The 25,312-nt window shown below is 33.7% G+C and overlaps 1 protein-coding gene across 3 annotated transcripts in view; it reads left to right on the top strand.

Annotated features, from left to right (window-relative positions):
• The window catches only part of hwt (SH2 domain-containing adapter heavyweight), a 221,008-nt gene that overhangs the window by 114,644 nt on the left and 81,052 nt on the right, over positions 1–25,312 (top strand). Inside the window, exon 1 of one of the 3 annotated variants that reach the window (XM_074122205.1) lies at positions 25,082–25,103. The exons of the other annotated variants lie outside the window; for them this stretch is intronic. The gene's annotated coding sequence lies outside the window, so the exon portion shown is untranslated. Of the gene's footprint in view, positions 1–25,081; positions 25,104–25,312 lie in introns of those variants that run through there. 3 annotated transcript variants of the gene reach the window in all.

The raw sequence follows: 25,312 nt of genomic DNA, 5'->3' as shown, positions 1-25,312 counted from the left end.
TATAATTCTCAAACCTCAACAAAAAATCTTTTTTTTTTTAGGGTTATGATAACCAATTCTTTTCTTGAATTACAAATGTTATGCGTATCCAGTTAAAAAGATAAATCCTGACTTTTGTTCAGTAAGTCCTGTGTGTTTGTTTAGGTATTAATGTTCAAAAGGGAGTAGTGTATTTGGAAGTGCATTGATGTTGAACAGAACGCTGTAACCGTGCTGTAAGTCCTCTTTCTTCCATGTATATACATTATACATAAGGTAAGAATGTGAGGAATTGAATCATTCCGTGTAGAAGTAGAGGAAGAAGTGTATAATGTGATACTTGTCCAAGGATTGTTTGCAAAACTGTTCTCCTTTACAAACAGGATGAGTGCTCTGGCTATATAGAAATGGTTTTCGTCCTTTTACAAGTAATCTCTTCCACTTCTCAAGTACTTTAGCATGAGCACACTGTATAAGGAGCGACATGTATATTCTTTGAAGAATGTTGGGAGTTACCAAACGTCATTGGCTGGGTATCCATTCTGCTAGTGTACACCCTTCTTCTTCTTCTTCCTGGCCGCCTGACTGGGTCCCATTTAGTTCTAGCTCTTCTCAAGCGGATCTAAGCAGCAATGTCGAGTCCTGCTTTACCTCGTCTTCTCTCAAAAGTCTGAGAATGCATACACTGGTGGGGATTTGCAGTCAGTGTAGCTTAAGAAATGTACCACTTTTTCTCTTCCCTCTAGTTTAGCCTCTATAAATGGCTCAAGATTATTCTTGAAAAATTTCCTTGAATGTATTTCATGGTAGAAGTGTATATATCTACCTGTGTTAAAATACAATATTCTCTAATTAGGCTCATTAGTATTATTTTCTGCAATAATTTTTTTCTTTAAATTTTGTTTGTTTTTATTTGAATAATCTTTGAATTCTGAAATAATTAGTTTGGGCATTTTGATTGGTCCTCAAAAATGCTCCTCAAAGTCCATAACTCGAAAGAAAGTAATTGTTTATTGGATAAGTGATATCGAGAAATATGTTCAATAAGTCCTTCTGTTTGTTGATGAAACACAGGAAAGGTTAAGATAGGTACAAATTTTTAAATACCGTATCATGTGTCATTTAAGAACCTATTTTGATGTGGTTAAAGAAAAAATTTAATATTGAACGTTTGAGTAAAGTATTTTACAATCGGCGATATTTCTTTTATTAAAACACATACAATCATGAACGCCCCGGCGCCGAAGAGTAAACGTGGCATGCTGGCATTTCTGTGGGTTCATTTTAATCCGCCACTTCTTGGCCCAGGATTCTATTTTATGTAAATGTGTAAACTTGTATGAAGCTGATGTAGGATGTGTACTTGTGGCTAGTGTGGCTGTGCCGTCTGCATATGTACAGAGTAGTGTAGAGAGTTGTACAGGTATGTCTGATGTGTATACTGTATAGAGAACGAGGCCAAGTATACTCCCCTGCGGCACTCCCGCTCCCACTGAGGAGAAAGAAGAGATTGCGGAGTCAGTACTAACTTGAAAAAAAACCTATCTGAGAGACAGGAGCGCAGAATTTGGTAGTATGTTGAGGGAAGACGCTTTTTTAGTTTGAACAGTAATCCAGGATGCCAAACTCGATCGAAAGCCTGGCTTACGTCTAAGAACGCCCCCGAGCAATACTGTTTTCTCTCCAGCGCTGAAGCAATAGCATCCACAACCCGGTGGCATTGTTGAATAGTGCTATGATGACGCATGAAACCAAATTGGTGGTCTGGTATAACACCAAACTCCGATAATATGGGGCTAATACGCTTAAGTAACAGTTTTTCGAGAACGTTTCCTAGAGTCGGCAGTAAGCTGATTGGTCTGTAGGATGAGGGAAGGTGAGCAGGTTTACCAGGTTTCGGGATCATTCGCACCACTGAATACTTCCACGTTAGCGGAAAGTATGTAGTACGTAGGACAGAGTTGTAAATGTAGGTGAGGAAGATGATAGCTTTTTTAGGTAGGTGGCGGAGAATTTCGGAGGTGATGAGGTCGTATCCTGGAGACTTTCTAGATGGAAGATTCTTGATAGTGTATTTAACGTCAGAAGGAGTAAAGGCTTTTGGTGAACTTTTTTTAAAAAAAATTATGTTATTATTACCGAACAATAGTTGATTAAAGAAAATGGAAATAAGTGCTTTATGAGATTGTGCTGAACCATATTTGAATTGAAATAAATACTTCCTTGGAGATGAGGATTTGATGTTGATGCTGATGAAGTTGTAGAAATGATAATTGATAAAAGTAAGTAAGCAGTGTTGCAGGAAAGATAGTGGAGCATTATATTGATAAAGGAAGAAGTTGTAAAAGCGTGAAATCTTTTAAGTCCTTTAGTTTGATATTAAGAAAAGGTTTCTTGCTCGGGGCTGACATCGAGTGTACATTCAACTGACGGCAAAATGTGAACAGTGTAAATGAGAAGACGATCTCAATTGCATCATTCTCTCTGTCTCTCTAGTAAAAGAAAAAAGGCTGAATAAGAAAATGCAAACGCAGACTCAGGAAATGGAGATGTCTCAAGCAGGGTAAAAAAAAAAGAATTTTTAAAGAAGATATTAAAATGGCATGGAACACCTCAGGCGCATAAGAAAATGGAACTCCCAGAATGGTATAGGAAAACATAATCTTCGGCCTAAGAGCTGAGAAACGCAAGGAGGAGGAATACGGTGGTAAGAATCCGAACAGTTTTATTACTAACGTACTAATTGATGCTGATATGTTTGTATTTATTAATCCATTACGTCTAAAAGTCAGATAAATATTGCTGCTAATATGTAGTTCGACTTGGAGGCTCCAAGTTGTTAACTAAATCTTAAAGTAGTACACCATCATTAATTTGAGGCACAATAACACTGCATATTTCTTCTTTAAAAAAATCTATTTGACGGGGATATATCTTCCATTTAAAAAGTAAAATACCAGTTGTTTTTGATACTAATATTATCTGTAAACTGAAATAAAAATAGGGAGTAAATAATTTACTGGACTTTCTTTTAAAGCAATTCTCTTGAAATTTAACATTTATACAATCAACAACAAAACTTAATCAGTATAATGGCATTTTCGCTTAAACCAATTACTACAAATTGGAAATTATGTTTACTTATTTACTTCTCGTTAATATTATCCAGGTAATGAGGATGCACATTACTCGTGACTTCCTTCTTTAGAAGGAAGTTTGACCCTTTAATCCTAAGAACTCCCTTAAAAAGGGATATCCTGGGCAAATGTTTTTAATACGAGTTATAGAACTATACATATGCAATGAGGTTACCAAGTTTTAAGAACATTAAACCATTTTAAAGAAAATCTAAAAATACTTGAAAAATCAATGCAACTTACAATGATACTAACTGGAAGGAAGATTTTGTTCAAATCTTGATTATGCTCAAATCATTATTATTGTCTCCCCTATTGGTACCTAAATTAAATAAACAATTTTACCTTGCCCTGCCTCTCCAATTTAGAGTTGTGCTAAATCATATGCACAAATAGAAAGAAGTAGAGAGAATGACCAAATTGTAAAAAGCACTTTTTCGGACTTAAAGGACATCAAAATAAATATGTCCATTGAAAACTCTGAAAATCTGCACAATCAAGAACTTCTCTGGCAAACGAGAAAAGAATTGAACTAGTAAAACAATTTGAATTATTGTTTAAATTATTAACTTCAATTTTAATTAAAGTTCATCATAAATTGTGGTAAAATCATTTTGTTGATATTTATTTTAAACAGTTATTTATTTATTTTGTTGTTTCCTTTCTTTGATCATTTGATGACATTTTAATTAAAAAAGTTTGTATATTTTTTATATCATCTGCAACAAATAGAAAACTCTGCGTATATAAAAGTTCAGCTTTTGATGTGAAAGCACAAGAACAAAAAAATAGAGAACATATACAAGGGTGACAACGCCATGATTAGTTGATAACAATAATGGAACTCGGAGGGCATTCTTTTCTTTCTCCTTCTTTTCCGCTGTCGTTTCATTTGATATAAGAAGTTTTTGGTTGGAAAGAAAATTGGAAATAAATGGGAACTGTTATCTAAATAAGTTGTGTTTAGTCACTTATCATGTAAGGAAAGCAACAGAATTCGATAGGGTGACGCGCTGTCAAGTCAGAACGCTAATCTTAACTCTCCCCTTTAGAAGATTAGGAAAGTACCAGAATGAGATTAGAATCCTGTGTGTGTGAAATATGTAGTTTCAGTTTAAATCTTCCCTAAATTTGTTTTTACTAATTTCTATTGAAAGCCATCAAATTAATGCACACAACACGCAGATTTAATATCTAAATTTGTAGTCCGATCGTTAATAAAGTCTGTGGTTCAAAAAGTGGAGCTCACTAAAAACAATTACCTTTATAAAGCCATTTTTTCGTAATTGACAGGTAGCTCACTTCATTCATCATGTAAAGGTGCATAAAAAGATGATTCCTCTTTTAGTTTCGAATTAATGTCACTGTCTATATTATTCATTAGATCTCTGGAATGAAATAATTATAAATACTAGAGTAAGTTAACTGAAATAAAAAAAAATTACAGTATAAGGACTGATTAAACGGTAAAAGATGCACAAATCAGCAAGCACCCAACATTTCATTAATACTTCATTTATATGATTTGAGCAATTTTCTGTATTAACTTTTCATTATTATTTTTTAGAATTTATTAGTTGTCACAGACCCTAATGCTGATTATTTGCATCTACAAAATATTTGTCCAAGTAGCCCACCATTTAACTTAGATTGACTGTAAATCTAATAATCTCTAATAATCAAACTATTAATCACAGATTAAAAAGATAGTTATAAAATATAAAAGTAATTATGAGGATAAAGATTTCATATAGTGCCTATTTATTTATGAAGATGTAATGTACATTTTATCATTATTATAACAAAAAATTATTATGGAAGAAATGGCCAGCATTAGGGTCTGTGGCATCTAATAAATTCAAAAAAATATTAATGAAAAGTTAATACAGTTAAATTAAACAAATGATATAAATGAAGTTTTAATGAAATGTTTGGTACTTGCTGATTTGTGTACCTCTTAACGTTTACTCAAACCTTATACGAGGGGGTACCCAAAAAAAACCGGAATTATTTTTTAAAAGCTATTTATTTACAAATTTTTTACAGAACAAGCTTATCCCCTTCAAAATACTCTCCATTATAACTAATACATTTGTCCCACTGGTGCTTCCACTGTTCGAAACATTTTTTGTAGTCATCTTTAGAAATGGCTGACAGCTCCTTCTTCGTTTTTTTCTTGACCTCTTCAATGTTGTCAAATCAGTGACCTTTCATGCCCTTTTTCATGCGTGGAAATAAGAAAAAGTCGCACGGAGCCAGGTCAGGCGAGTAAGGTGCGTGGGGCAGCGGAACCATGCCATTTTTAGCCAAAAACTGTGTAACAGAGATGGCTGTGTGTGCAGGTGCATTGTCGTGGTGGAAGAACCAGTCTCCTGTTTGCCACAAATCGGGTCTTTTTTGGCGAACACTATTGCGCAATCTTTTCAAAACTTCCAAATACAAGGTTTGATTGACGGTCTGACCTGGGGGGACAAACTCTGAATGGACTACGCCTTTGGCATCAAAAAAGCAAATCAGCATTGTTTTGATGTTTGACTTGACTTGACGACATTTTTTTGGTCGGGGTGAAGATGACGTCTTCCATTGGCTCGACTGTTGCTTTGTTTCTGGGTCATAACCATAGCACCAGTAATGACCTTTGACAGAAAGTCTGGATCAGTTTCAAGCTGTTGTTTCAAAGCACGACATGTTTCAACTCGATGTTCTTTTTGATTGTCAGTCAGAACTCGAGGAACAAACTTGGCAGCAACCCTTTTCATCCCCAAATCTTCCGTTAAAATTCGCTGAACCGAGCTCCAAGATAACCCACTACTCTCTGACAGTTGATCAATTGTCTGTCGACGGTCTGTGAACACCAGCTCTCGAATTTTTTCAACATTTTCGTCGATTCGGGCAGTTGATGGACGTCCAGAACGAGGTTTGTCAACAATCGACATGTCGCCATTTTTAAACCGAGTAAACCACTCGTATACTTGAGTTTTTCCCATAGCGTCATCTTTGTAAGCTGTTTTCAACATTAAAACACTTTCAGCAGCATTTTTGCCGAGTAGAAAACAAAATTTCAGAGCTGCACGTTGTTCACTTAAACTTGCCATCATAAAAAACGAAAAAAGAACAAAACAGCGCTGGTAAAAACAATCACTGCAGATGAACAGAACAAGCCAGGCAGACAACACAGGCAGGACTGAACTGGCAAGGAATTGCGCTATACACGTCTAGCGGCAGAAAGGCGTACTACATAAGCTCCATGCGCGGCAACGCAATTCCGGTTATTTTTGGGTACCCCCTCGTACATAACTTTTTAAACTGTAAGTTTTTGTTAAAGAAATTTTTGTTCCTTTTGGTCAGATTTTCCTTTTTTTTCTATTCTGCTAAATAATATATCTGTTTTACACACTTTCCTAACATTAGCAATTCAAAAATACTTTCATTATATCCTGGAACAATACGAAGATAGATATAGATGTTTGAAATTTAAACGATTTACAAAACCTCAAAAATTTAACCTTCTATATCACAGTAAATATTATCAATAAAACATTGCCATTTATACCAGTTATAGATTTGTAAAGAATTTGTTTAGGCGCTTTGTTGTTTCCAAAAAAAAATGGTAATATCAAGAAGAACAAGAACAATTTTTGAAATTGCTGCTGTTGCTCATTTTTAGCAATTTTTTTCTCGAAATCTATTAGATCTGGGTTGTTCCAAAAAAGTTACAGTTAAAAGGAGGATTTGCCCCATATTATAAAGAAAATTTGGGAATTAAAAATTGTCTTATTTCGGTTTTTTCCAACGTTACACTTTTTCGAGCAATTTTTTACGATCAACTCTTTTATAACTATTCTAGTTTGAGTGTAAATAATAGTAATATATACTTTTTTTGTTTCAGGTATGGCTATATGAAATAAAAGTTCTGTGATGAAAAAAGTTAAGTATATGTAGTAGACAATGGAAGAAGTATTGTGCTGTTAAATATCCATAATCCAATGGTGAGTCCATAAAACTTCACAAAATTGTTTCTTACCCAAAAACATTTTACTCTCTGTTTTTGTTGAAGGGGCCATTCTCAATACGAATAAGCAATAAATATTCATTTTGTGCATAGTTACAATTTTATCATGCAAAATGCTTTGTGGTATTTTACAATGAGATCTATTGTGCGTGCCCTTCATTAGCAGATGAAATTTTGCAATATCTCCGGTAATGAAACGTAAGTACTCTAGGAGGAATCGGAGCCGAAAGCAAAGGGACTTCCAGGAGCCAGAACAGATGCCAAAAATGTTGCTACGGCTGAAGTTGGACCAAAAGATGAAATTCGTTATTAGAGAAAGTTCTAATTATAAAGTCCAGTATACTACCGAATACACAGTTCTCAATACCTGGAGGAGTCAGAATGTACCTTTGTTTTGTAAAAATGATACCGTTTTCCTTAATACAATTGCCAAAGATCTGATTTCAAGTAATTGTCAATAAATGGTTAATAAAACTATTTGCAATGATATTGCATTGTTGATATATGCTTGACTTGTTAGATATCACAAACATAGTGCAAAACATTACCAGAGGAACGGATAGAATTATCTCGGTGACTCTTCTCTATGAGTAATCACTGTGATTTCCGTATAGCATCCTATATCCAAAGATAGTATTCAGCGGGAATATTCGTTGGATGTGCCATCCGCTATAGTGAATATATCATTCCTCTCACTAGTCATTTCATCTGGAACTCTATGATAATAATAACTAATCTTAGAATAATTTTATGAATCACTGGATTTAGAGATGATGTTACTATTCACAGATAGTTCTGAGATTGAAAAGACTGACAAAAATTATACTAAAAGAAAAAACAGATGTGACAACTCCCTTGATTTTTTTGTACTACTAATCTCAAAACAATAACTCGCAAATTTTCTTCGATTTTTTATTAAAAATGTATTAAAATGTTTCAATTTAAAGTTTTTGAGCGACAAAATTCACATTTAGAACAACGCAAGTGTAAAAAGTAAAGTAATCGCCTATTTTTTCAGGCGGGGCTTAACGTCCAACTACCAATTAGGTGTCGTGGATGGAGGCGACTAGCAAACATACTTTACTGTAAATTTCTTTTATTAACTATTAAATAAAATCCAAGGCCTAAGACTGGGAATCGAACCCAGTAACACAATGCATATTAGCTTTGCAGGTCTCGCCTCTAACCGTAAGTACAACGCAAGTTTAAAGAAAACCATTTTCTAGAAAAAATTTTAAATATTGGAAAAACTAGTTTGTAATTTGGTTGACGGATTTTGACTTATTCTTATTGTCGTGTTCTCTGATGACCAAATTGAAGTATTAAATTGGTACTTTCTAAGTTTTTTCGTTTTTGATTAACGGTGGATTCATAATCTTTGAGGGTGAAGAGGGGTTTGTATGATACTCTCATACAAACTATTTGGTGAGAAATATAAATATATTTGTATTTCAAGGCCACAAAACGTTTATTTTTTGTAACATATAAAAATCTCTTAATTTAGGGTAGAAGTTACAATACAAAATAATGATGAGCAACACATTTCATTCAAATTTCTGGAGCATCAAATTAATCTCTAACCAGCCAAAATTACCTGTACTTAAAAACCAGAGTTACCTGTCCTACTCCTTCAAACAGAATAGTATTGCGGACTGTATCCAATAAAAACGAACAATGTAGAAACATAATTATAATTGATTTTCTTCTATTCTTGATCGGTTTCAGATTTTGAGCCATCATTAGATGTTGATTCATCCTAATTTGGGAGTAGGACATTTTATTCGTACTTTTAATTTCTGTCTCACGCTATACTTACTGTCTCAAAATAATTTGTTCTTTCTCCAGATTGTAGTTAGTTCTTTCTCCTTTTTTGTTCTTCTTTTTCTCTCCTTCTAGCCCTTCATAACGTGAGCCACATTTAAATCATAAAAGCCAAGAAATGGAAGAGTTGAAGTATTAGAGGTCACCCACATTGTATACTTTGTCTTCACAATGGTGAATGAGAAAAACCACTAGAAATTAAATTAAGTAAAACGTGTTCAAGATAATATTTTAAAAGTGATGCTTCAAACTGTGTCCTCGTTTTTACAGCGCTTGCCTTTTTGCTGATAAATATTCACCAGAGTAGCTTAAATTATTTATAAAGAAAAATAATCCAGAAATTAAAGGAGTGAAGATTTATTGCCCTAAACTTTGCATTTTTATTAAGTTTATTAGGTGAATTGTTGGCTCAAACTCTCTTTGTTTTATATGAGCCTCCTCATAAAAAGAGGAGGCTCCTCTCCCATGATTCGCAAGCAGGCCTTTTATCTCTAACCGTAGAATTCTTCTCATTACTTGAGGTGCTTTACAAGCTTTTTGCTGAAAGAAGAAATCAACTAGAGAAGTAAAACAGTAAAAAGAAGAGAAATTATTGCCACTTTCAGTCACTTTTATTATTCAGTGCGCAAAAAAAGAACTACTTAAAATTGTAAATAAGAGTGAGACCTTAAGATGTAGCCGCTAAGCCGAAAACTCGCCAGTCATATGAAATGTGACTGAAACTGGCTTCATTGTTCTTCCCTTTGCATAAATCGTTCAATCACCAAAGAAAAAATAAAGTAAACAGTAACTAGAAAATACTACAATATAAAGTAGTGAATTTTTTAAATTTAAGTTATCTAGCACAAAACTGTTGGTAAATTACAAAATTGTGCACCTAATCGTTTGGTAAACATCAAGTTTTGGATCCGGGGAAAAAAAAGTGCTGAAAGAAAACATCAAAAAGAATCAGAAATGTGTAAAAACAGAACAGTTTTTTCAAAACACAGCAATCATGGCTTCTTTTATAAACAGTTATAATCTCATTTCTCAAACAAAACTATTTGTTGTCCGAGGATTTCTCTTTGCAGTAGCTTCAAAATGATTTCATGTTACAATAATAATAATCTTTATTTATAATAACATAAATTTGACAAAAAAATTTACTTCTTGTAATGAATGTACATAAAGGCACTATGTTGGTTGTACAACCGTTACAGAGTGGGGGGAAAAAAAAACATACTTATATTCAAAATAAATAAAAATACAAACTAAAAGATAAAATAAGTAAACTGTACTAACAAAAATAAAAATTAATAAATAAATAAATGGAGATAATAAACTAAATTTATATAAACTTTAATAAACAACAACCAAAAACAAACAAAATCAAAATTTCTTCTTCTTGGTTTTATTCAATAAATGTGACATCTATATAATATTCACATTTCTTCGTAAATATGCAGATTTACAATAATTGACTAGTGCCATCCAGTCTTTTCCATTCAGTAAACCGACCCTCTCTATGGTGGACAAATTAGTTCTTTTATAACATTTATATCTTAGATCACCATACGCTGGACATTCAATCAAAAAGTGATGCAAATCTTCCACAACCTCCATATTACACGTTGGGCACACATCGAATTCATCTTTAAATGGACAGTTGTTTAATTTTATTGTACCACTTCTTACTCCAATGATCCATCTTATATGGTCTAAGGACATATTACTAGTCAGGTAATGACCATCCTCCAAATTGAATTGAAGCACTCTATAATGCCTATAATATTCATTGTCAACTACACCCTCAACGAATTTGTTTTGGAACCGTGCCTCTAAACGTATTCGAATATTCCGGAATACACCATCCCACTCAGAAACATTACTAAGTGACAGGACAGTTTCCATATTTATACTTTTCATTACTTTTTTAATATGGTTAAACCAAGATAAGTCCTGCTTAATCACTTGCACCGCCAGTTTCCTAGTGAGACAATCCTCAGGAAGGTTCATGATCTTAATAACATAGTTGTGGTGCAGTTTTAATGTAAATAAAAATAGGGGTAGTATTCCGGTCTCTAAGTGCAAGAAGGCTGTTGGTGTGGAATTGAAGAGTTTTTTCAAGAAGAACCTCCATAGTTTTTCGACTTCGACATATTCCGTTCCCCCCCAATCTGTGCCCCATAGCACAGGACAGATCGACTAACACTATTGAATATCCGACTTTTAGAATCAAATGATACACTTTTATTTTCAATCAATTCGTGCCAGACAGAATTTAACCCTAACTTTGCTTTATTAACTTTTCCAATTAGGTGGATTTCATGTTACAATAGTAAATACAAGTGATCTTCTTACAACTTCTTCGGTGTACGTTATAAAGAAAAAAAAAATGTGAAAACATCATTGTAAAAATGCTTATTTGAAAATGTAACAGCTAATTATTCGAGTCTAATTTATATATCGGTTATTGACTCAAAGTTGAGGGCTGGAAGGGACTTACTTGTATTTCGACGTTATGTAGAAGCATAATCGACTGACACTTGTGGAAGTCAAATTCTTGACAGTAAAACTGGAGAATCAACCAATGTTACTAATAGATGAAAAACCAGTCACCATCAAGAAGCAATAGTGCTTGCTACTTCGGATAAAACCAACGATATTATCCAGCATTAAGGGTCCAATTATTATTCCTCGTACTCTTCTCTCCTGGCAACTCTGTTGATCTTTCAAATAACTCTCTGGCAATGGTTGTGATAATTGCTTGTTAAGAGATTACTCAGTTTGAGCAAAGAAAATGCAGAGTTTGAGAACTGTTCAGTTTTTGTTTTTTTTTCCTACGAACTGATTATTCACTTTCTGTTTTTCATGTTCTATTCTTCCATGTTTTATTTAGGTTACCTAGCAACATGGTAACCAAACAACTGAACAGTTAGAAAATAAATAGATAATTATTAAAAATTTTCTATTAATTTTCCAAATGTTTACACCTTCTTATGAAAGGGCTCACGTCACCAGTTTGGGAACCAATTGCTCTTCTAAATTGATGTTTTTTTTTTTATAGATAAAGCGATAATCGGGGATACCTGCTCAGTAATGGCTGCAAGGTGCAGCGATTGAATGTAATTGAAACCCAAATTATGATCCCCAATCAAGGTACACAATTGTTTAGGCCAACTTATCACTAAGTTTCATTTATTACCAACATCTCTACCTGAGGGAACTACATTTACATACATACAAGTACATGCAAAATCCTTTCTTGTCAAGAGTTAGAAAAAGTAACAAACATGTTAGGCTAACAAACTTGGAAAAGAAAGCTCATGTTTTTGATAAAGCGAGTCGACTTCAGTCTGCTTTCCATATGCTCTATATTCAGCCAGTTGTATTCTCCAGTAGCTCGCCCATAACTTCCTGCAAAAGTAAAAGAGAATAAAAAGGGACAGAATTGTAACGTTCATATTTTTTTTTTAACCTTAACACAAAAATTTATTTGGGTTTTTATCAATTCTTTATTTTTATGTATCTGTATCTTTTATTTCGACTTTACTCATAACTAGAAATATTTAAAAAATTTCAATTGGTAATTTGTTTTGGGTTTGTTTCCAAGCATTAGTTCCTACTACATTTTATTTTAAGAATACATACCTAAATAAAAATAATAATAACAAAATATTAGCATTCAATTATTTTGAACATCTGATTGACCATTATTTATCAAAAACTTCTTTTTTCAGCGTGCAAAAAGCGGAAATGTTCTACATTTCTCGTTCTTTGTAAAATGATAACTAACCGTAACCGATCCAAATAGGAGTGAAAGTGCAAAAATGGAACGCCGTCCTACCAATTGAATGAGTCTCCTCCTTTTGAGACCCATCTTCGTAATTTACTTGAGTTTTTTCGCTCTGATATTTCCGTCTAACGGATTAAAGCCATTACAGAAGAGAAATTGTTATTTTTATCTAACAATATCTACATATAATAAATTGAATAATAAGTTTTACTAACACGGTTTTTGGTCGAAATGAAACTTAACTTACAAGTGAACTACATCTCCTAACATCGGGTGCTTATTTCAAGTAGGAAATTATCTTGGTTAACATTTTTGTACAAGTTTGTGCTTCACAATATGTTGCGGTGATGTGATGACTCTGACTTACATCCAGATAATGATATTTCTTTTCCTAACCAGTGTAACGGAACGACTGTTAACTTGGCTTTGAGTACTATCCATGGATATTTCGCAATAAGTATTTTCGCATAAATTTCTATCTCATTTTTCCAATATTAAGTATAACACAATCTTTCATTCATCAAATGTCATCTTCTTCCATGAACTTATGGGTATTTTAGAAATCCTGTCGTTTCTTTCTTCTGTTGTATTATTCTATTTGATCCTCCAGGATAATTTTTCTTTTACTGCAATTCTTGAAGTTTCATATGAAAATGTGAACTTTTCAAAAAAATAAAAATAAATAAATAACGGTTTGTATAATAGCTGGGAGTCAAATTAATTAAAATTTGGTGTTGTTTGTTACTTGGTTTTACTTTGAAGAATGATCCAGGAAATTGTATTAAACTGTTGAAAAACTATTCCAATTATTGAATTTAGTCGCATAATAACTTTAAAATTTGTTATGTCGTGTCTCTACTAGTATTTTTCGAATGCAGATTCTCCTTAGAAGCTAGTCATAATGTGAAATATCAAGTTGGCATTAGGACAAGCATCTTAAGTGTATTCACTTTCAGATATTTGTAGATTGTAACACTTTATCTAAAAACTTTAGAGTAAAATGAAAAGTGAAAAATCCAATTAGTGAAGGATTGATCGCTAAGTTAATGGGAATAAATACAAACTTTCTTGCGATTCTCTTTTTCCCCATTCAAACAAACGCATATCATTTTCTAAAAATTCATTTTTTGGACTTAAGGGACTATAAAATAAATATTTTCGGTGAAATTCATACTGAAAATTTGGCTGAATCTGAACTCAATATTTCCTTTTACCAATAAGTAAGTGCATGAAAAATACCACGTGTCGAAAATAAAAGTTTTAAGACTTCTATTTCTCAATTTTTCATCTCCTCAATGAGCTAATTTAGCCTTTAAATTTTGCCGTAAAAAAGATTACTGGTAAATTGCCTTTATTCCATTATTCTTATAGGATTGCGAGTATTAAAGATGAAAAGTCCCTCTTTGAAAGAATTAGTAGAGGGGGAGATCGTCTATCAGATTTACTTAATATAGTAGAGAAAATCTGCCTAATTTTTGCTTTAAGAAGGCGTATTATTAACATTTGGAAACTGATCCACAAATAAGAGAAAATACAAAGACTTTCGTTATAAAATGGGCTTATGTTACTAATGACATTAGTATTCTATTGCCACACTATACACAGAAGTAATATAAAATTAAATATTAGTAACAAATGGAAGAAAGTGTGCTAACATTGAAATATTTTGCAATCAGCATGAAGAATGATGGAAGTGATGCATCATGATATCATTGAACGATGATAAAAAAAAAAAAAAAAAATGGCCAAAATACCGATTACTTTTCGTCCAAAATGTTTCTTTCCGGGTCCAGGAAGCCTATTTAAAAGAACGCCAAGATCATGGTTTTTCCAAAACCAAAATTGGTTGAAATCAAGCGTTATGCTGCCAGCTTGAAACTACAACATTTTTAGAACTCATTGTTTAAATTTGAAATGGAAACCCAATAAAATGAAGAAGCAATTAAGTACTTAATTATTGTAAACTAATCACAACAATTTACTAACAGCAAATAGTTATTTTTCATATTCAGTTATCTTTATCAGCTGTCTTTGAAAGTTAGTTTAAATAATATCCCTTTAGTGATACACTATTTTAACATAAGGTCGCATATGTATTTAACAGTGGGAAGAAGTAGAGGTAACAAGAAGAGTAATGTCTTTGTGCAAGTGACATCAAAATGAGTGGAAGGGAAGTTAAGATTATGTGTTGGAGTTGGGCGGAACATTGATTTACATTTGATTCACCTCTAGCGCTACCAGACTCTGCTCTCTGCTTATAGTATACCCACTGCTTGTACTTAAAGACCTTAGAGTTTGTAAAGTATGTCCGTCAACCCCTCCGGAAGTAGTGTGTGCGTATTGTCTTTGATCGTTATCTACTGTCACGCAATAGGCTAGTCCTCCGAGACCTTTCCTCTTGTTCTTCTCCTCATGATGTTGATGATGGTGACTTTGACGATGAGAGGGCCTTGGCAAGATAAACATTCATCAGTTCATCACCCCTCTATTCATCCCTTCTCCTTCACCTAGGCCACAACAGTTCGTTAAGGTTTCCAGCTTAGCAACACTGCTTAAAACGTTTTGTAATGTTTCTTATCAATCCATTTCTGTCAGGACATTTTCTTTGGGGTGCAGACATTTAGAATTTGTTTTGACTTTAAGAGTGAAATTTTCTTTGTTTTTCCTTCATCTTTATCTAAATTTTCTATTTACATAATTCAGCTACTAAAATTTTTGTTATAATCTTAGCTGTTACTATGTTTATGCTGGCATTGGGAAATCTTCTTTAGCGAGGCGATACACTGGTTTGTTCCTATAAATACCGCAGTGCTCCATATTCACTGCTGAACGATGTTCTTGCCATCTATGAGCATTTCTTTACAATTCTTATTTTGTGTCTCTACCATCAGACTGGAAGTCCGCAAAATTGGAAAGATTTATATCACTGCTAAAAGCTTTTCGATGAACCTACTTTAACCAATGGCTTAGAGCTCAGAAACAAGAGCTCTTGCAAGACATTCTACCAGTAATCAGGATCTTAGGATTCTCAAAATTGGCACTGGTTGTCGCGGATGGTGGGGAAGATGAGAATACGCGATCAATTTTAGTTCAACCTCTAATTAAGTGGGCTTTTAATGAAGAATACCAGGATGTGAGAGGAATAAAGGCTATGTAGATGTGTAAATATTGCGCCTTGAAGAGTTTAGAGCTATAGTATATTTTGCCAAAGAGAAATATGAAGTACTTTGCTTATGCTTTTTATCATCTCATTATCATAGATCGATCTAAGATCCATAAACCATGAATAGCAATAACGGCGGCAATTGGTCGCTTTAATGCTAGCAAATGCTTTCACCTCTAGAAGATGTGTGTTTTTCCTTGAACCTCTGAAGGTTTCACTTTCAGGTTTCTTATATACTACTTATTTGATTTAAGTTCAAAGTAACTCTCTAAGTCGGCCAGTCCGTACTTTCTCATTGACCTTTCAATAACAAATTGCGAATGTTTGAGTTTCCTATTTCAATGAGCGACTGAATTCAGTCCGACATCAGTTTCTTATTGACTAAGGTTAAGTTAAGAAGGATGTTCAATTTTGAAATCTACTTCTAATTGTTAATGTATATTCTTTAATGGCCTTCTTGATTCTTTTAAATAAGAGACATATATTTATTCTAAAAAAAAATTTATAAACCTTAGTGTTCAATATTATTTAAATAATATTGCGCTCTTAGTATTAGAAGTCAATGAGCAAAATCAATCAATGAAAGAATAATAAAAAGTAATATCTGTCGAGGAATATTTATCTTTAGGTTGGACCTTAATTAAATATATTTAGGTCAACTCTAGTAACTAGACTTATAGTTTTGAGAAATAATGTCAATACTATTTTCCTGTTAAAGGGAGAAAGGCCCTTTTATTGAGTTAGTGTTATTATTTTGATATTGAACTATCCAAACTCTACTTTTTCCAGTCATAGTTTCTCTATTCAATTCAATATTTTCTTTGCAGTATAAGAAGTAGCCTACCCTCAAGTTCTTTACAAAATAAAATAAAAAAATAGAACAGATTTACAGATTGAAAAGAAGTGAACCATTTTACTCAATAGAATTGCCGAGAATTTAGCGTGGCTTCATCGAGTTTCATTAAACGATAATGCTCACCAGACGACTCTGTTCTTCTATGGACTATCAATTGTAAGAGGCTCTCTTTATAGAATCTAGCTCTCTCTTATTAAAATTGGCAACTGGATTCGAGCCGGGATTTCCCCGTGGGAGTTTAGATTTCAGAAAAAAGTTATTTTATTTAGGTTCTAATTTTTTTTGTAGAAAAACGCAGCATTCATTTTGCATTTTGTGGGCAAGGATTGATCGCAGATTTATGTACAATCCAATTACTTACTGGCCATTCTTATTGTTTACAAGCTGTTGTTAACTTTTTAACAACCATAACTTTTTTTAATAAGAATTCATAAAAAGGAAACTGAACTTAGGAAAATAAATTTAGAAATTACAATGGTACCTATATAGAGTAATGTCATTTGGCTGTTCAAATCATTTTTATTGTTCGTTATAGCAGTAGAATATGTTCATTAAATTCCCATTTGACTTTTGTCAGGTAGAGATATATAGTGCGGATTAATGTTGAAAATAGAGATAGCTTATTGACGATAACAACCAAACATTTTGGCAAGTGGATAGTTAATATTCGCACAATTGATCGGTTTGCCGTTTATTGTGATTGTAAAGTTGGCAGTATTTAAACTGGTGAATACGTTGTACTAGCCGCCTCCTGGCCCGTTCCATATAGCATTCTAACTGTCTGCAAAGCTAAACTGGGCGCCCGAACAAACGCTCTGAATAGGGGAAAACGATAAATCGGACCAGTAATAGGTTTATATACGTTCAACTCTGATAACACCTAGCTATTGTGTGCCCTATATATAAATCCCAGTACTGCGTTGAAAACCTTCTCCCGTTCTAACAGGCAAACTATAGATGGGGTGCTTGTCTACTCTTTCCAGGATATTGACTTTTTTTTTGGATTGGACTCACTATGTTTTATTTATTAAAAAAAATAACTTTTACTAAACATGCAGACCAGGATGTGTTCCATGTTGATCTGATTCCCTTACATTTCCTCCTCGTCAGTCCACTTCCGCTCCCTCTCTCTGCTCCAATTTAAATATAATGCTAGCACTGTATCCTGCTATTTGGCATGGTTTAATCGTAATTTGTTCCTATGTTAATAAAATAAACAACTTTCGCTGATATTTATTTCTTTTTTGTAGAAGGAAGTGAAATAATCACCCATTTCGGTACACATTTGACGAAGTTCAGTTATTTGCGAAGTTCAGAATGAGAATACACGTAGTCAGGTTACTAATAAATGGTGAAGTATATTACTTTTATAAGGAAGAGGTCTGTAAATTGTGCAAATATTTAATATTAAATTCTGTGGAACATCTCTTATTAGAATGCCCTATTTATTCCAGTCTCCGATCAAAAGTTTTGAAACAATATATTGTATCTAAAGAGAGCACATCAAATCTAGTTAATATCTTAACTTTTGATAGTATTGAAACAATAAATAATGTTTACTTTTACCTATTAGAGATCTCTATACTGTCAGCAGGATTAAAATGAAAACTAACAACATTGTCAATGTTAATAATTAATATTATGTAAACTTGAAGAACTCTGTCTCCATTAATTAGTAGTTTGTTCTTTCTCTTTTTGGTGTAATATGCGAAATTTGGAAAGTTAAGTTTTAATTAATTTTTCTTTCATGATCCTTATTATTTTGTAATTATATAATTATTTGGTAAAAGTTATTATTTTAAATTGTAATACCGAGAATATCAACTCTATGTTAATAGCAATAAATAAAATAATTAAAAAGTAAATAAATAATAAAAAATACTAGATTACACTATGACTTGTGATTGGCACAAGGCAGTTTACCACGACTAAAAAAAATAGCATGATTTGAGAATTTAAGGCAGCAACAAACGAGATAGATTCAGCACAAACGTTATTGCCGACGTGTATTCTAAGTTTATTTTGAATGTCATACTCTTCAGTCGCCAGGAGCCGAATTACGAACTGTGCTAAAAAAAAAAGTCGATAGATAGCGATGGAAAAGTTTATGAACGCGGCTGTTCCAACGCTCTGTCATATTTTACTGACTTTCAGTCAGCCATATTCTACGTTGTAATGCATCAGGCGAATGGTATGAGATGTGCAATGCTCTGTAGAATGGAAGCTAGGGAGGTGCGTAGGTTCACTTTGGTTTTTAGTGAATTATAGGGTACTGCGGAGTGGATGGCAACCAAAAGGTTTTTTTGTTTAGCCAATAAACGGACCTTGATGACCCAAAAAGATCAACCCTTTGCATTGATGTCTTTAAAAGAAACGTGGATGTGGAACAGAGAAGATTAGCGGAACTCAAGTAATTGGAAGCCCTTAAAGAAGCTGCAGGAAATGGTCCTTCAAGAAAAAATTTGTGACAAGTTGCAGTTTGTTGACAGAACTCTGTTATCTGCAATAATATCTGTTCAGCATTGACATGACTAATCCTAAGGCCTACATTTCATGCCAGAACGGGGCTACTATGACCGGAGCACATCTTAACAGCTCCCCCCTAGTCTACTAGAAGTTTTTTGATAATAAAGATAAAAACGCATGGCAGAATATGCTAGCATATCGGTGAAGAAAGGAAATAAACCCAGCTTTCTTGTGGGTCCTTTCAATGGTTCTGAACTATAGACGCTGGGTACTGCATAATCATTTCACATCAGTCACTTCGACTTTGCCGAATGTTCTAAAGAGTTTGAAGGAAATTAGCTACTATCTCTCACAGTACCTCACGAACTTACTCTCTCTAAATCTTAACTTGTTGTTGTTTGGTTATTCAAGATAAATTATGTTAGAACAGATTGAATTAGTGCATCTTTTTTTAACGTACAAAATTCTAGCCATTACACTTCAAAAACTTACGGGAAGCCGTAAAGGTTTCCCTTCGATCTATCTCTGAATTTATTCTCAACATAATTAGAACTTTGAAAAACATTATCTCTAAAAGCACTTCTGGTGATTTCTGTTTTTATGGTAGTGGAAGAGCTATAAAATATAATGAGATTAAGACCATAACTTGCAAATAAAAGTGCTGTGCAAGAACTTCCTGAAGGAATGCATCCTGAAAAGTGTTTCAGCAAAAAAAATCAATAAAAGTAAAGGTATACCTGCAACTGAATTTCACAGATTTTTATAACCATTCAAGGAATTGGAACGAAATAGGAAAACGTTGCAGGAAATAGAAAAACTAGTTAAAGAAAATTCCAGTTGACCTATTTTATCTAGACGTTGCGTCGATCATGAATTGAATTTGAATGTGAAAATGTTTATTTACAATTTAAATTTTTTTATACAAATATATATAAAAGGAGGTTTCAGGCTGCATGCCTAAATCCTCTCCACAACATATCAACATTTACATTGGGTACAAGTCGAACTTAATGCTAAGGCAAAAAATCGATCATGAGAATTATAGTTTGAATATAGCATTTTTATTATTAATATATTTTAAAATAAAGACTACACTAATCATTTATCCCCACTACTGTGGAACTGAGAAAGAGAGAACTAGCCAATGATGTGTTTTAATTTAAAACAAGATAATTGTGTTTATCTGCAGCTGTAAGCCACCTCCATTAATTTACAGCATCCCCACCTACTAAAAGTCCTCATCTTATTCACTTTTCCCTTTTTTTTATTTATTTATATTTCACCTGTTATTTATCTCCCCAAAGAGGGAATTCAAACTTAAATTTATTTGCTTTGCAGCAGGAAAACAAATAAATAAGTTTATTGTAAAAAAAAAAATGGCGTTAAATTAATCTTTTTTTTGTTTAATTTTCCTTTTTGATCGTCATCACTTTGTTAGTTATTAAATGAATAATTTTTCATGTTTTTAAAAAAAAAACATTTCAAATTTTGCGTATTGCTCCTTTTTAGTTCAGCTCTTTCAAATCTGGTATTGAGTGTTTTAGTATCGTAACTAATATTGGAGATTGTTTCGGAAATTTTTGTTAACTAATTCCTTCCTTGAAGTTTACAAATCAGAATGGGTATTTAAATTATTGTATTTCATTCGAAGGGCTTATTCTAGGGCTTATAAGAAAGACGGCATCTTTTGGAAAGTCAAACATCTAACTCCTATCCCCTTTCGCATTAAAAAAAAAAAAAGTACTAGCATATCTTTTTTTACCGAAGTACTAACTATTGTACCACAGGTCATAAAACTTGTCCTTTTTTGATGTCATTCCCTAGCCTTATTACGTTAGTTCTGTCTTAAAAATGCCCTTGTTCTATTCTTGTGTAACATACTTCTTAAATTTAATTTTCACAAACAAGTAACAAATCATGCCAATAGAAGACTGTCTACCTGAATCAGAAGAGATTGTAGTGCACTTGACTGTCATCCTACCGTTAAAGTTTTGATTCCTCCACAGTGAATCCTACTACGCTCAACTCAATGATTTGGTTATCATTTATTTTATTTAACTGTATTTAAAAATAGTTCCGTTATGGTGAAAGTTTGTCAAGATTACAAAATGGTGCGTAGTAAGTAGATAATTAAAAATTTAATTGTGTTTTTTATCATAAAAATAAAACTGGAAACCATTTAATTAGAAAAATGCTAATTACAAATCTTGCTAGTATAATAAATACTTCCTGTCTCTTTTAAAAAAAAAAAAAAAAAAAAACTTAATTACAATTATAATTGTGACTTTATTTGAAATAACGCTTATAGAAGGGTTGGTTCGAAAAAATAAACATTAATCTTATTGAAACAACAATAAAATGCAAGCATAAAGTTCAGTATAATTATAAAGTTATGACAGATAATAATAAAAAAGAAGAAGCTTACATCTTGAATAGTGATTAAAAGAAACTAGATACTAGAATCGATGTACTCATTGTGTAGGAAACTAGGAAATGATCATATTATTTATTAATAGTGTAAATTGAATCCATTAAAAAATCATTCTTTGTTGGAGATTTGTCATTTAAATTAAACTCATCCCTAAAACATTACAGCTTAATTATTGGCCAATAATAACGTAGTAAAGTTACCTTAAGACCTCGAAGGTCGGAAGACGGCCATTATCGTGGTTGAATTTGGAATCAGTGCCCAATCTGGCGGTACCCTTTTTTAGGGATAAGCAACCAATCTTTCTAAGAGAAACACAGAAAGGAGGGAGAACTTAAAATAGTAGGTAACATACGAGGGTCATTTGAAAAGTCCGTGCAAAAATAAGAACTACTTAATTTTTTGGGGTAAACCTTTTTTATTTTTCAACATAGTCTCCTTTTAGGCTTATACACTTCGTCCAACGCTGCTCTAGTTTGTTGATCCCTTCCGAATAATAGGATTTGTCCAAGTCTGAAAAATAGCCATTCGTTTCTGCAATCACCTCCTCGTTTGAATAAAATCTTTTTCCCGCCAGCCATTTCTTCATATTGGGGAACAAATAGTAGTCCGAGGGAGCCAAGTCTGGAGAATAGGGGGGATGTGAAACGAGTTGGAACCCTATTTCCATTAATTTTGCGACCACAACTGCTGAGGTGTGAGCTGGTGCGTTGTCGTGATGGAAAAGGATTTTTTTGTGGGCCAATCGTGGGCGTTTTTCTTGCAGCTCGATTTTCAAACGGTCCAATAACGATGAATAATATGCACCTGTAATAGTTTTACCCTTTTCCAGATAGTCGATGAGGATTATTCCTTGCGAATCCCAAAAGACAGTCGCCATAATCTTTCCGGCCGAAGGAACGGTCTTCGCCTTTTTTGGCGCAGATTCCCCCTTGGTAACCCATTGTTTAGATTGTTCTTTGGTCTCAGGAGTGTAGTGATGTATCCATGTTTCATCCACAGTGACGAAACGACGCTTAAAGTCCTGCGGATTCTTCTGGAACAGCTGCAAACCGTCCTTGCAACACTTCACACGATTTCGTTTTTGGTCAAGCGAGAGCAATCGCGGCATCCATCTTGCGGATAGCTTTGTCATGTCCAAATGTTGATGCAAAATATTATGTACCCGTTCATTCGAGATGCCCACAGCACTAGCAATCTCACGCACCTTCACTCTTCTGTCATCCATCACCATATCATGGATTTTATCAATGATTTCTGGAGTAGTAACATCAACAGGGCGTCCAGAACGTTCAGCGTCACTTGTGCCCATATGGCCACTCCGAAAATTTTGAAACCACTTATAAACTGTTCTAATCGAAGGTGCAGAGTCACCATAATGTTTATCAAGCTTCTCTTTAGTCTCCTGAGGCGTTTTGCCTTTCATAAAGTAGTGTTTAATCAACACACGAAATTCTTTTTTGTCCATTTTTTGAAAATCACTCGACTTCCTCGATTCAAACGAATGCCAAACACAAAGAAATTGACCGATCTGGCTGAAACTTGGTGTGTGTTCTTCCAAGAGATGCTACTAACTAAACATAACCTCGATACGCGCCAGTAGTCTCTGACTTTGCACGGACTTTTCAAACCACCCTCGTACTACAGAAACAGTGTCTTCGAGAATAAGTCTAAACCGCCATTCTCAGGAAGATTTATTGGCCTTGGTACTGACCATACTTGCCAGCATTTCTTAGGGAAGACAAGGGTTAGGTTTGAACTGATTGCTGGTTAATTGCGTTTCTTTAACGCGAACACAATCAGTGTCAAGTTTTGCGAAAAAAAATATCTATTTTATCTGAGCTAGTAAAAAATTACGGAGATATAAAAAGTGCCAAAGCTTTTTCTAATGGCGTCACGCCTTCCACCCACTTTCAAATGTCCACACTGTATTGAATAATGCCCGGCAGTCTTCTAGATACAATTTTGTTTCCTAATATAAAAGTTCGTTGTAAGGAAGTGTTGGTAATGTTTAGATTTTCTATTTTGTGTTTCAACCGAAGTTATATTTGAAAGATGAATTGCGAGACTTCTCGCTAAAAGTTGAGGGGTACTCGTTTAAAGTTATGTGAGTTATCAAATTTAAAATTTTGCATTAACTTAAGCTTTAGAAATGCAAAAATTTACAATTTTTAATTTTTATTGTACCTACAATAAAATATATTTACAACTAGCAGTAGTAAGTAATCTAGCTGTTGATTAGTTACTAGGAATATATAATTTGCAAATGTCAAGTAATTTATCCAGTTTAGTTCTTTGCATTTGTTTTAATTGTAGAAGTATCGCGTTAAATTAGCCTCAGCAACGTAATGTTGCACAACAATTGTATCACTAAATTATAGAAAAGGGAGGGTTTTCACGTTTATAACATTTTTCAAACCTATCGTTAACTTATAATTTAAATTTGGATTTAATAATAATGAATTTAACGAACTGTTAAAATTGTAATATTCAGTTAATTTGTTTGAATGAATAATGTAAAAATGAGAATTTACTAATTAAGCGCACACTTAGCAGAAATTCATTAGACAATTATGGCAATTTTAGTGGGTTTCTGCGCCCCTGTCCATGACATTCTGATTTGAAAGTTGGACGTAAAGTCCCGACCGAAAAATAGGCTATTGCATTATTTTTACATTGTTTTATGTGATTTTAAAGTAGAGTAAAGTAATGCGTATTTATCAGGCGGGCTTCAAATCCAACTACTACCACAAGTAGGTGTCAAGAACGGAGGCGTCTTGTAAACATACTTTACTGTAAATTTCTTTTATTAAACCATTAAATAAAATCCAAGGCCTAGACCGGGTAATCGAACCCATTTCCATAATACATACTATCTATGCCATGCGGGCCTCGCCTCTAACCGCTCGGCTACCGTGGCGCCTGAAGTGAGATTTTATTAAATTCATTTAATCAAACTCTTTTTAATAGGAACAGTATGCTAGCCTTCAATACACATATGTATTGCAAGTTCGGTGTACCGAACATAAGGTGCACTCGCTTCCTTTTAATAAGTGGAAGTGTGCGGCAATCAGCGCAACCTTCTGGTGTTCAAGATTAATTTCAACGAAATGATTTATAATTCGGTAATGGTAAATAATAATTCGTATGTGCAATATGTCGTTTTTTCCCTTTTTTTTTTTAATAGATAGAGGTTTGGTTTAAACTATGGTTGGGTATGTTAAACAAGACGCAATACTCGCTAATTAAAACGTATCACGTTAATATGTGGGGCTGTACCATCACACAGACAGCATTGGGTGTACCAGCGCACGCTGTGGGTAACCTACCCTCGTGTGAGGGGCGCTCTAGGTATCGAACTGTGACGTCACTGGGTGGTGGGTTGCTTCTGCGCGTACTTGGCTGGCAGACCCGTGACGTGCCAGCTTGGTGACTCATACTCAGTCCGTCCCAGCATCCACACAGGGTGAGTAGCTCCTTATCTCTAGAGAAGATTACCCAATATCCTACCTTAACAAACCTGATCACCACATTCCGCACATGACTATCATATCGAGTTTTCTATCTTTATTATTTTTTTAAAATAAATTTGAAAATTCTTTGGTTCATGCAGTAACTTGTTGAATTCGTACTTAGCTGTCATCACAAAAAAAAAGATTTTTAACTTTTCGTGAT

This window comes from Rhodnius prolixus, unplaced genomic scaffold (genome assembly GCF_049639745.1).
Source record: "Rhodnius prolixus isolate KJV_2025 unplaced genomic scaffold, Rpr scaffold_8, whole genome shotgun sequence".
Taxonomy (NCBI): domain Eukaryota; kingdom Metazoa; phylum Arthropoda; class Insecta; order Hemiptera; family Reduviidae; genus Rhodnius; species Rhodnius prolixus.
The sequence above is the reverse complement of the archived record's forward strand: the minus strand, read 5'-3'. Positions and strand labels throughout refer to the sequence as shown.